This window comes from Sciurus vulgaris (assembly GCF_902686455.1).
Source record: "Sciurus vulgaris genome assembly, contig: HiC_scaffold_155_arrow_ctg1, whole genome shotgun sequence".
In the NCBI taxonomy this organism is placed as follows: Eukaryota; Metazoa; Chordata; class Mammalia; order Rodentia; family Sciuridae; genus Sciurus; species Sciurus vulgaris.
In genome coordinates, this window is record NW_027632898.1 from 297,794 (window position 1) to 310,003 (window position 12,210).

A 12,210-nucleotide genomic window follows, 5' to 3' on the forward strand; every position below is an offset into this window, starting at 1 on the left:
ATTTAGAGGAACCTGGAAATTCCACCAGAAAACTCTTAGAACTCATAAGTGAATTCAGTAAAGTAGCAGGTTACATGATCAATGCTCATAAATCCAATGCATTTTTATACATAAGTGATGAATCTTCTGAAAGAGAAATTAGGAAAACTACCCCATTCACAATAGCATCAAAAAAATAAAATAATTGGGAATCAATCTCACAAAAGAGGTGAAAGACCTCTACAATGAGAACTACAGAACACTAAAGAAAGAAATTAAAGAAAACTTTAGAAGATGGAAAGATCTCCCATATTCTTGGATAGGAAGAATTAATATTATCAAAATGGCCATACTACCAAAAGTGCTATACAAATTCAATGCAATTTCAATTAAAATCCCAATGATGTACCTTACAGAAATAGAGCAAGCAATTATGAAATTCATCTGGAAGAATAAGAAACCCAGAATAGCTAAAGCAATCCTCAGTAGAAAGAGTGAAGCAGGGGGTATAGCAATACCAGATCTTCAACTCTATTACAAAGCAATAGTAACAAAAACGGCATGGTATTGGTACCAAAATAGACAGGTAGATCAATGGTACAGAGTAGAGGACATGGACATAAACCCAAATAAATACAAGTTTCTCATACTAGACAAAGGTGCCAAAAATATGCAATGGAGAAAAGATAGCCTCTTCAACAAGTGGTGCTGGGAAAACTGGAAATCCATATGTAACAGAATGAAAGTAAATCCCTATCCCTCACCCTGCACAATACTTAACACAAAATGGATCAAGGACCTTGGAATCAGACCAGAGACCCTGCACCTTATAGAAGAAAAAGTAGGTCCAAACCTTCACCTTCTGGCTTAGGATCAGACATCCTTAACAGGACTCCCATAGCACAAGAAATAAAAGCTAGAATCAACCACTGGGATAGATTCAAACTAAAAAGCTTTCTCTCCACAGAGGAAACTATCAGTAATGTGAAGAGAGATCTCGCCTACAGAGTGGGAGAATATCTTTGCCACTCATACTTCAGATAGAGCACTAATTTCCAGAATCTATAAAGAACTCAAAAAACTCTACCCCAAGAATACAAATAACCCAATCAACAAATGGGCTAAGGAAATGAACAGATACTTCACAGAAGAAGATGTACAGGCAATCAACAGATATATGAAAAAATGTTCACTATCTTTATTAATAAGAGAAATGCAAATCAAAACTACCCTAAGATTTCATCTCACCCTAGTTAGCATGGCGATTATCAAGAACACAAGCAACAATAGGTGTTGGCGAGGATGTGGGGAAAAAGGTACACTCATACATTGCTGGTGGGGTTGCAAATTAGTGCAGCCACTCTGGAAAGCAGTATGGAGGTTCCTCAGAAATTTTGGAATGGAACTACCATTTGACCCAGCTATCCCACTCCTTGGCCTATACTCAAAGGACTTAAAATCAGCATACTACAGAGATACAGCCACATCAATGTTCATAGCTGCTCAATTCACTATAGCCAGATTGTGGAACCAACCTAGATGTCCTTCAGTTGATGAACGATAAAGAAACTGTGGCATATATATATATACAATGGAATATTACCCCACCATGAAGAATGATAAAATTATGGCTTTTGCAGGCAAATGGATGAAATTGGAGGATATCATGCTAAGTGAGATAAGCCAATCTCTAAAAACTAAACAACGAATGATCTTGCTGATAAGCGGTTGAGGACATATAAGGGGGGCGGGTAGGAGGGGTTAGCGTTAGGGTTAGGGTTAGGTTTAGGGTTAGGGATAAGGAGGGTGGTAAGAATGGAGGAAGGAAGGACTGTATAGAGGGAAAAGAGGGGTGGGAGCAGTGGGGGGAAGGGAAAAAATAACAGAATGAATCAAACAATATTGCCATATGAAAATTTATGATTTTTAATTAAAATAAATAAATAATATAAAAAAAGAAAAAATAACAAGAACTCAGCTCTCTGTCATTAGGGAAAATTTGAATAAATTATGTCTGATTTACATATTAGTTGTTAGCATTCAGTATTTCACCTAGAGGTTTGAAAGACACTTGACATAAAATTAAATTGGTTACTTAAAATGCAATTTTATATCATTTAAAAATCAAGAGATAGTATGGTAGAAATCAATATTATAGAGGTGTAGATTTCTATCTATATATTAGATATATATAGTCTTACATATCTATATATAAATATATATAAAAATAAGAGATCAAGATAAGATTTAAAAATATATAGCTATATATAAGTATGTAGTTATATACAGAAATATACATAAGTCTATCTCTGCATATCTATAGATATGTAGATTTGTATCTATAGATATAGATATAAAAATACAGATAAAGTATATATATGTGTCATATATACTATAGACTCATAGAAAGATAGACAAATTACAAAGATATTTATATATATATATATGTGTGTCTATGTGGCTTCATATCTATAGTTATAGAAATACAGATAAGATATAAATAAATATATTCTCTTGGATAAACAAAGAAAATATATGAAAAATTCTACACCAAATTAAGGCCCCAGGGATCAGAACTAGAAGAATAAAGTGGAGAGGTGATATTTCAATTTCTCTTTAAATTTTACACACCTGTATTCATCTTTGAATTCTTACAGTACATGGACATTATTTCCATAATTTTTTAAAAATTGCGTATTTTTGGCAAAAAGCAAAACCACCTTTCTGTTAGTTCTGGCTTGGGAACTAGTTGATCTTTCCTCCTAGTCCCCTGGAACCCCAGGAATGCACCTAATAGGGCCTCCCCACCCCATCCAGTGTGCAACAGCAGTGTCTGTCCTCTCCTGCACTTGGTAGGAAGGCACACAGCCAACAGGGCCACCAGATCAACACAGTGTGGAGACAGGTGCCTCCTCCAAGATTCTGTTCTTGGCCCAAACTAGAGCTTCTCAAAGTGGTTCCACCTTCCACTAACCATAGGAAGCACTTTTTCAACAGGTTTCCATGGCCAAATACATCTGAAGGAACATTCCTCTTACTCTCCTTCACTTCCCTGATTTCTTTCCTTTTTTTAATATGTTTTTTTAGTTGTTGATAGACTTTTATTTATTTAAATTTATTTATATGTGGTGCTGAGAATTGGACCCAGTGCCTCACACATGCCAGGTGAGTTTTCTACCACTGAGCCACAAACCCAGCCCTCCCCTGATTTCTTGAGCATGACCAGGATATTAGCACAGCCATGGTTCAGAGAAGTCCTAAGGCATACAGAAAACTGTTTAATTCAATGTTTCCCAAACTAGCTGATGAGGAAAATTTTTTTCAAACATCAACATTTTTCTCCCAGGGACTTTTACAACAATCAGGAAATCTTAGAAAGCATTTAAGCAATGATTGTCTGTAGGTGAACTATCTCTAGACCCTAGGCCACCAGATGGAGATGGGACAGTATTGAACCTTGGTGGAAAAGGTCCAGTGCCTGCCTCAGACCAAGCTGCTCCCATTCTAGGAGATTGAACAGAACTGTAAACTCCTGCAGCTGGATCCAAGTCACTGTACCTGGTGCAGTACTGAGCACAGGGCTTATGCTTGATCATCAATGGTGACCAACTCATTCCTTCTTCACCCCTTCTGGGGAGGCATACAGGTTAATAACCCTTATGTGAAATGCTTAGGACTAGAAGTGTTCAGATTTTGTATTTTCTCAGATTTTGGAATATTTGCATCTACATAATGAGCTATCTTGGGGATGTAGTCCAAGTCCAAATAAGAAATCATTTATGAGCTGGGGTTGTGGCTTAGTGGTAGAGTGCTTGCCTCACACATGTGAGGCACTGGGTTCGAATCTCAGCCCCACATAAAAATAAACAAAATAAAGGTATTGTTTCCATCTACAACTAAAAAATAATTAAAAAAAAAAAAGAAATGAGAGGGGGCTGGGGATATGGCTCAGTTGGTAGAGTGCTTGCTTAGCATTCATAAGGCCCTGAGTTCAATCCCCAGCACTACCAAAAAAAAAAAAAAAAAAAGAAATGATTTTGTTTCATATATTTATTATTATTTGAAGATAATTACATGCAGTATTTTCAGTGCAGCTGTGTTGTGACTGAGACCTGTCACATGAGGCCAGGCGTGGGATTCTCCACTGTGGTGTCATGTTAATACCCAAGTAATTTTGGAGTATTTTAGATTTTCAGATTAGCTGTGCTCAACCTGTTTATGTCCTTCATTCTCTACCATAAAGGGGCACTGGGTTGTGTGTCTTGGAATTCTCCAGAAGAAGGAACCTTCAACATGCATGTACAGAACTCAGGCAGGTTGACTCTAGTCCCCACAAGCAGGAGGTTCTATTTCTCAGATAATAGGACAGACTTCCCTGCAGCCTGCCCAGTGCAGCCTAAGTCCCACCAAGGCTTACCCTGCTGTCCTGAAGGTACTGCTCCAAGATCCCAGCAGTCAGGCCCTGCCCAGCATCACAGGGCAAGTCTGGATACACCATCATGTGATTGACAAGGGCAGACAGGTGGGTCCTCACAGTGGACAGGTGTCTGCAGTAGGTAAGCCCTATGGGGGTGGTGGAAGGGAAATATCTTCTTCTCTGGCTCATGGAGACTTCAAAGTGGCATTCTTCTCCACAGCTATTGAACCCCCATACCCTACAAATTCTCATAACTTCTTTTCCCAGAAAAGGAAAGTGAAGCCCAGAGGGGTGATGTCACTTGATGGCTTGACTGCTCAACCCTCAGGAAGTTTTATCACCTTTCTTAGCCTCACTCAGGGTGGGTGACACCACCCAACTGGGTTGGAGTCCAATGCATTCAACTGACAGGCTGCAGGCAGGAAAGGATCAGGAAGGAAGAAAGCCAGGAACTCCTCGAGCTCACTGTGCCTCTGCCTCAAATCCATAGACAGAGAACATGAGGACTTCTGCTCAAACCGCTGCTGGATAAAGGAAGTCCCAGCAAGTCAGTGACCCAGAGATGCTGAGGGCACCAGGTCTGCTTTCCAGGGTGGACCTGTTACCTTAAAGGAATGTCTGCCAATGTGCTGCACCCTGGGCCCATGAGGGTGCCTGGAGATCAAGAAGCATTCAGCAAATGCCAGCCTGTGCCATTTGCTGACTGCGCCCCTTCCTCTTGGCTCATCTCCTATTCCCAGAGAGAATGCTGGAATTTCTAGAGCCTGATGATTCACCCCACAACAATAGGAAGGTACAAGGATGGTGGTGGTTGTCACAGAATGTCCAACATTTATAGTGCACATGATGCTACACAGCACTAACAGCCAGGAATGTTCCCTGAGTTTCCATAATTGAGCTATTGCTCACCATGACCGTATGAAGCAGGTATTAGTATTGTCCTTACTTTATAGATGGGGAGACTGAGGCACACACTGCTTATATCATTGGCTCATGTCACATCACTAGAGGAAGTACAGGGTGGGGATTTGGCCCCAGGCCTCGTGGTTCGAATATGGGCTCTCAACCAGCATCAGGGATGCATAATGTCATCATCTGATCACCTGGTTCCAGAATCATCTCAACCCCTGTCCTTCCTCCAGAAAGATCCTGCACTTGGGTCTGATAAACCCTTTCTCAGTGCCTGCTGCATGCCAGGCTCTGCCTCAGGCACTAGAGATGGTGGTCACAGAACAGGGAAGAACCTCAGCTGAGGGAAGCTTACACTCCCTGTCTCTCTGGGCACTTGAAGATGATGGGTCCATGCAGGCACATCCAGGTTTCTCTGGCCAAATACATTTGAGGGAATGCTCCTCTTACTTGCCCATGCCCTCAATTTCTTGAGTGGGATGGGGATATTAGCATAGAAAGGGTTCTGAGAAGTCCCGAAGAATACAGAAAACCTCAATGTTTCCCAAACTAGTTGACAAGGAAACTGTTTTCAAACTTAAACATGCAGGCCCATGCAGGGTGTATTAGAACTTTTCTAGAATCCCTAAAAATGCATGCTTTATCTTCCCCATCCAGGTTGTGAGGCTTGGGAAATAAAATGTGCTGAGAAACAAGACTGTAGAGAGAAAAAAATAAATAAATAAAAGAAAAAAAAAAAAAAAAAGCCTTTGGAGTCAAGCATGCCAGGATTCAAGTCCTAGGTCTTTAAATCTTGTTAGCTGTGTGAACACAGGAAAATAACTTTGCCCCTGTGTGCCTTGTCTGATTAATGGGAACAACCAAAATATCTATGTTATTAGTTTTAATCTTTAAGTTTTGAGGATGGGATCAGGTCACCTTTCTCTTCTGTCTGAGAAATGGAACTTACGTGTACTGAGCACCTACGGCATGCAATACTAGGTGCTAAAGACTTTACACTCTCTTCTCATTCCATCATGAAAACAAATCCTCAGGATGCAGTAGTGACCAAACCAAGCCTCCTCTCCCAGGGGCCCCAGTGTCCACTGCCCTCTTAGAACCCAGAGATAAAATTATCTGTAGATGAGCAAACTGAGCCTGAAACCAGATATCTAGAAGGTAGGGATGTTCAAACTCCAGAGCCAGGCTCTGTCCCTGGATATTTCTGGCATACATCAGGCACACAATAGATGCTCCTTGGAGACTATGCCAGCAATGGAGACCTACATGTACATTCGTAAAAGGCTCTGGAGAGGATCTGGTACTTCATATTGTCACAGAGCAGCTTCAGAGGAGCCCTGCAGGTGGAGAAAGGAAGATGCTTTACAAGAGCCATACATAGCCCAGGTTTTCTGAAGAGGATCACAGCCATTCTCTGAGGGGACCTCAGGGTGGGTTGCTGTGATTTCCATACAGCTACATTGCCCCTTCTTATCAGAACCCCAGTTTTCCTTTGAGGTATCACCTCTCCCATAAACCTCTGTTCCTGTGGTCTGGATGGGACAAATAACTCTACCTAGTGCAGGACCCAGTTTGAAGTCATGGTGATTGGCTCAGAGAAGGTCATGTGACCTAACCTGGGACAATGAGAATCAGCCCTTGGGACTTTTGTTGGAACTACCAAGAAACGGGCACTTTTTTTTTTTTTTAAAATCTCCTGAGTTTCTAAGCCATGGAGATATACGTTCATGGCTGCTGGGAGTCATCTTTGCCATTGTACAGGGAGGGCCTGCCTGAGAGCAGAGAGTGGAACTAGCAAACAGGCAAGTGAAGCCAACATCTGAAGACACAGACAGGGCTTCCTATTTTGAGCATCATCCATCCAGATGCTGCTTGCATCTGAACTTCTCAGTTATGCCAACATGTTTTATTTTCTCCTTGAATCAGCTTGAAGTGGGTTTCTGTGACTTTCTCCAAGTGGCCCAGTAGAACCAAACAAATTCATGTTGGGATTCAGTTGGGATGACTACAAAGTGGGTGACATCTCTAAACTTCCCCTTGCATGGCCATTTCTGGGTGCCATTTTGGCTAAGGGAAGAGTAAGGCCCTAGCATTGCTGAAAATTAAAAGAATTGCCAAAGGAGTGCTGTGTGCTCTTGCAGAGCACGGAATGGAAGAATAGCCATGTAATTATTCTCAGGACATCCCAGGGGAAAGCCCTGGAAAGCCCAGGGAAGCTGGAGAGCAAACACATCTCAATCTCCAGTTATGCACATGGGAAAATATTCTCTTTGTGCCTCAGGGTGGTGAGGTTGACTTGGTCAGGTTACAGAAGCACAGCATCACACCCACCACTGTTCCCTAGCAGGCGTGGTGCTTAGCAAGGTGGTGAGCTCTCCACCATGACAGATACATAATCAAATACTATCAGAGTGTGTATTATGGAAAACAGCTTTTCTCAATGGCCCATGGAGATGAGAGGTGCAGCCCAAGACACTTGGGGTTTCTCTAACATGTGAATTCCTGGTCCCTCAAGAGACCTCAATCAAGATCTCTAGGAAGAAGTCCTGGAACCTGTGCATTTTGCACTTCCTCAGGTAATTGATGCACAATTAAATTTGAGAGTCTCCAGCTACATCAGCGCTTCTCACACTTAAATGTTGACATGTGTATTAGGGTGTTAAATACAGCTTCTCATTTAGTAGGTAATAAGCTGAGAATCTGCCCAGGTGATGCTGTGGGACCACTTACTAAAAAGCCAGGGGTAAGGAAGCTTTGAAGACCCGATGCTGGCCCCCACCCCTCACAGTCCCATGCCTAAAGACTGGACACCACTAGGAAGAAGGCCAACAAGGCCAGAAGGAAAGGATTCTCCCAGACTAGGCCAAGCTGGGCCAGTGGGAAACTACACCAGTCTCATGAATGGGCTGAGTAGTTACCAAGAGGCAAAAGTTCTGTGGATATGGACAGAGATGAAGTTGAGATTTAACTTAGAGCAAGACAACATTGAGTGTCATTTACTGAACATTGCCACGTGCCAAGTACCATGTGCTGGCCACTTTAAACCATTATTTGATTTGCTCCTCATAATCACATAAAGGAAGCATTTTGTAGGTATTTGTCTAAATATTATTTTTGGTTTTTTCCTTCCAAGGATATGGTAGGGCTGCAATTCCTGGTTTCCTGTGGGTGGTGTCAATGGATTGGAAGAGGACATTATAAGTAACATTTTTTGGTGAAACATTTGTTGATTCAAGTCCCTCCAGACTGTGAGATGAGCAACATCCACAGTGACTGCCCTTTAGTGTGAAGAAAGCAGAGCTCCTGGCTGACCCATGATAGACACACAGCATGTGTGATAAAGCAGTTCCTGTATAAAGTTATACTAAGATCTCAGGTCTATTTGTTACTGCGTCACAGTCTTGTTTATCCTGACTGATACAGTGAGTAAGTTCCATCAGCTACAACTGCACAAGGCCAGGTTTTACTCTAGCTCTGGTTGATTCCATAGCTTGTGTTCACTCCTCCAAATTTGGTGCAGGGCAAGAAGTGAGCATCCACAAAGCTCTGGGTAATCCTTCAGCCTCTTCCATGAACAACACAAGCCCCTGCTACCTCTCATGGTTACAGCCATTGAGCTGCCACCAGTTGAGCCACTCTGTGAACAGGACGAGCAGGAGGATTTCTGGGGGCTGGGTTGCCATAGAGATGGGAGGTTGTTCATGGAGACATCCATCAGATCTTGGAGGACTGTGGTAAATAGAAGGGGCAAAAGAGCCTTGGTTAAATCTGTGTAGGTCACAAAATCCTCATCCCCAAAGCAAGCAGTTCCCCTCATCCTCCAGGCTGGCACAGGGAAAGGAAAAGACCCTGAAAGACAAAGTAGGAAATAGCCATTTAGATCAGAGTCCAACTGAGGTCCTGGAGCCCACCTGATCCAATGAAAGCTACCACCAAGATCTGGAGGCCCCAGAAGATGGGCAGAGCTGATGATGGCTAGAGAGAAGAAAAGAACCAGGAAATCAGAGCCAAGAAAACATGCAGCCATGCCTCACCATGTTGTCATCTAGCTGTGCTCACAGAATGTGGAGGGGAAGAAAGGGAGCCTGCTGGGTGCTTCTGGGAAGGCTGAGGGAACGAGTCCCCAGAGATGGGCCTCCCAGGGAGCAGCAGGTGGTCCAAGAGAAAGGAGCCTGAATCCAGGGAGGAGGCAGAGCACCCAGGGCAAGAGACCAGTGGGTGAGGGAGAAGCGTGCTGGTGCTGTCCATGGTCCTGGGCCACAAAGGTGCTCCACTAGGTGGGTGCCGGCAGACTGGCAGCCCACAAAATCAGAAAGTTACAAGCCCATTCTGTACCTGTGACCTACTGAATTCACCTCCTGGAGACAAAGTCCTCAAATCTGGATTTTTTTTTTTTTTTTTTTGGTACGAGGGATGGAACCCAGGGGCGCTTAACCACTGAATCACATCCCCAGCCCCCCTTTTTTTTATTTTGAAAAACAAGATCTTGCTAAGTTACTTAGGGCCTTGCTAAGTTGCTGAGGCTGCTCTTGAACTTGCCATCCTCTTGCCTCAGACTCCGGAGCTGCTGAGATTACAGGTGTGCACTACCATGTCTGGCTCAAATCTGTATTTTTCAAACAGTTTTGACACAGCAGCCACATTCCAGAGATCCTGATGTCTCACTCCTGGACACTGGTGATTCCTGACCAGTTGCTCCCGGGACACAACACTCAGTTCCCCTGATTTCCTTCTTTCCCAGCTTCATGAGAGCCACGACGTCTACGAATCTGCTGGGTGGTTGAGTACTTTAGACTTGCGAGCCATCTGGTCTGTGTTGTAAACACTCAACTCTGCTATCACAGTGCAGAAGTCCCCAAACACAAAATGTAAACAGAGGAGCCTGGGTGTGTTCCAAGGCCACTGTGTTGATGGACACTGAAATGTGAACTCTGCATCATTTTCACATGTCATGAAATATTCTTTTGATTTTTTTCACTCACTGAAACAAATAAAAACCACCCTCAGCTCATAGCTGTGCAGACAAGGCCAGATTTGGCACATGGGTCATAGTTTTCTTATTCTCATTCCAGGAACTCAGAGAGGTGCCCATTCCCCATATGCCACGGCTCCTGGACAACTCGTCCTATTTCGACTCCCCTTCAGCTCTACGGGAAGAGGGAGCTGTGGACCTGACCCACTGGCCATCAGAGCTCAGCACCCACTGGCATCTGTCCTGCCCACAGAATGCGGTTCTTAAGGCCACACTTGTCCTCCCCATGCAGATTCACTAAGGAGATGGCCCAGAAAGGACAGTGACCCCCCTAGTCTGTTCTAGAAAGACATCTGCAGTTCCATGCCAGTCTCAGGGAAGTGCTGATTGGTTTAGCCCAAGTGGGGACAATCATGACTTCATCCCAGCCCCTTGACCCAGCAGGCTTCACCAACCAGTCCCTCCACTACTGGATCCACCATGCTGCCAGCTACCTGCTGCAGGGTGGACGGCTGAGGGCATCGATTGGTCCCTTCCATCCATCTCCCCTGGAACCAAGACTCAAATGATAACATGGCAGAGGTGGCTAGGACCCAGCCCCTGGGGAAGTGGGGAGCCCAGACATTACAGGGAAGCTGCTCCTTCAGGCCTGGTGTAGAGAGGGTGGTATTCCATCTGGCTCATGCCCACTGACTGCCTGGCCACTACCAGCATGGCTGACCAGCAGGAATCATCATCTAGCCGGGTCCCACAGAGATGGGGCAAGCACTGGCCAAGATGTCAGGGGCAACCTGAGACACAAAACAAAAAAGCCCTGGTGAAGGGGAGGTCTGGGGTGGGTGGGACAGGGAGACAGGCACAAGAACCAATTCCTTGGGGCTTGAACCATCCCCCTGCCCTGCTCTCCACAGCCCCCCACCCCCAGGCATACTGTGTTTGATTAGAGGACAAGAGAATGCTCACGGTTATCAAGTGACTAGTTCTGTGGGTGCTGGGCTGGGCAGTGCTCTGCCTTACCGTCCACAGTGACCCTGTCAGGGGGGCATCTGTTTTCTCATCTTCCAGAAGTAACTGAGCCTCCAAGTGATGATCTAATTTTGTTACCCTAAGACCCACCAGGGAGTAACTGGCAAGGCTGGACTTTTTAACAGAAGTCTCCCTTCTCTTTAACGACAGTCATCTCTCACTGAGTGCAGGTACTATCATTATCCCCTTTTATAGATGAGGAGACTGAGGCACACAGAGCAACATGCCCAGGACCATCCAGCTAATGAGTGAAATTCCAAACTAGGAGGCCCGACTCTGAGCTCCAATCAGATCCCTGATGTCGTTTCCCACTGGTTCCTGTCTCTCCTCCCATGGGCTCTCAACTGGGGCAGGTCTGGAGATGTCTTGAGACTTCAGTTGTCACAACTTGCAGGTAAGCTCAATGGTACAGGCATCTGGTCCTGGAGGCCAGGGATGCTGCCCAGCACCCCACAAAGCACAAGACAACCTTGCACCCAAAGAATCAGTTAGCCCACCAGGCCCACAGAGCTGATGGTGGGAAATCCTGCTCCAGACCAGTGCTGCCCAACGGGAATGTGAAGCAGCCATGTGCAGAATCCAAAACTGCCCAGGAGCCACATTGAACAGGTGAACACAGCTGCAGCAATGTATTTTGTTCAACCCAATATTCCCAAAATGTTCTCATTTCAACATATAATCATATAAAATTATTCATGCTGTAATTCACATTCTTTTTTTTTTATATAAAGACTTGAAAATCTGGATTGTGTTTTATACCCACAGAACATCTTGATTGCACTAGTCCACAAACTTCTTGAGTGCTTGGTTGGCACATGGGCCTTGTGGCCACCACAGCGCGGAAACAACCTCAGCAACAGAGCAGTCTGAAATGCCAATCTCTGATGGTGGCCCTGTCCACATGCTC

The 12,210-nt window shown here is 44.3% G+C and overlaps 1 pseudogene across 1 annotated transcript in view; it reads right to left on the reverse strand.

The window, feature by feature from the left end:
* LOC306652242 (small G protein signaling modulator 1-like) overlaps positions 1-12,210 on the reverse strand; it is a 38,421-nt pseudogene that overhangs the window by 11,939 nt on the left and 14,272 nt on the right. Inside the window, exons 10-13 of the transcript XR_013767019.1 lie at positions 10,906-11,068; positions 8,900-9,034; positions 6,578-6,642; positions 4,397-4,542 (exon numbers count right to left, since the gene is read on the reverse strand). The product of XR_013767019.1 is annotated as a small G protein signaling modulator 1-like (transcript). The remainder of the gene's footprint in view (positions 1-4,396; positions 4,543-6,577; positions 6,643-8,899; positions 9,035-10,905; positions 11,069-12,210) is intronic.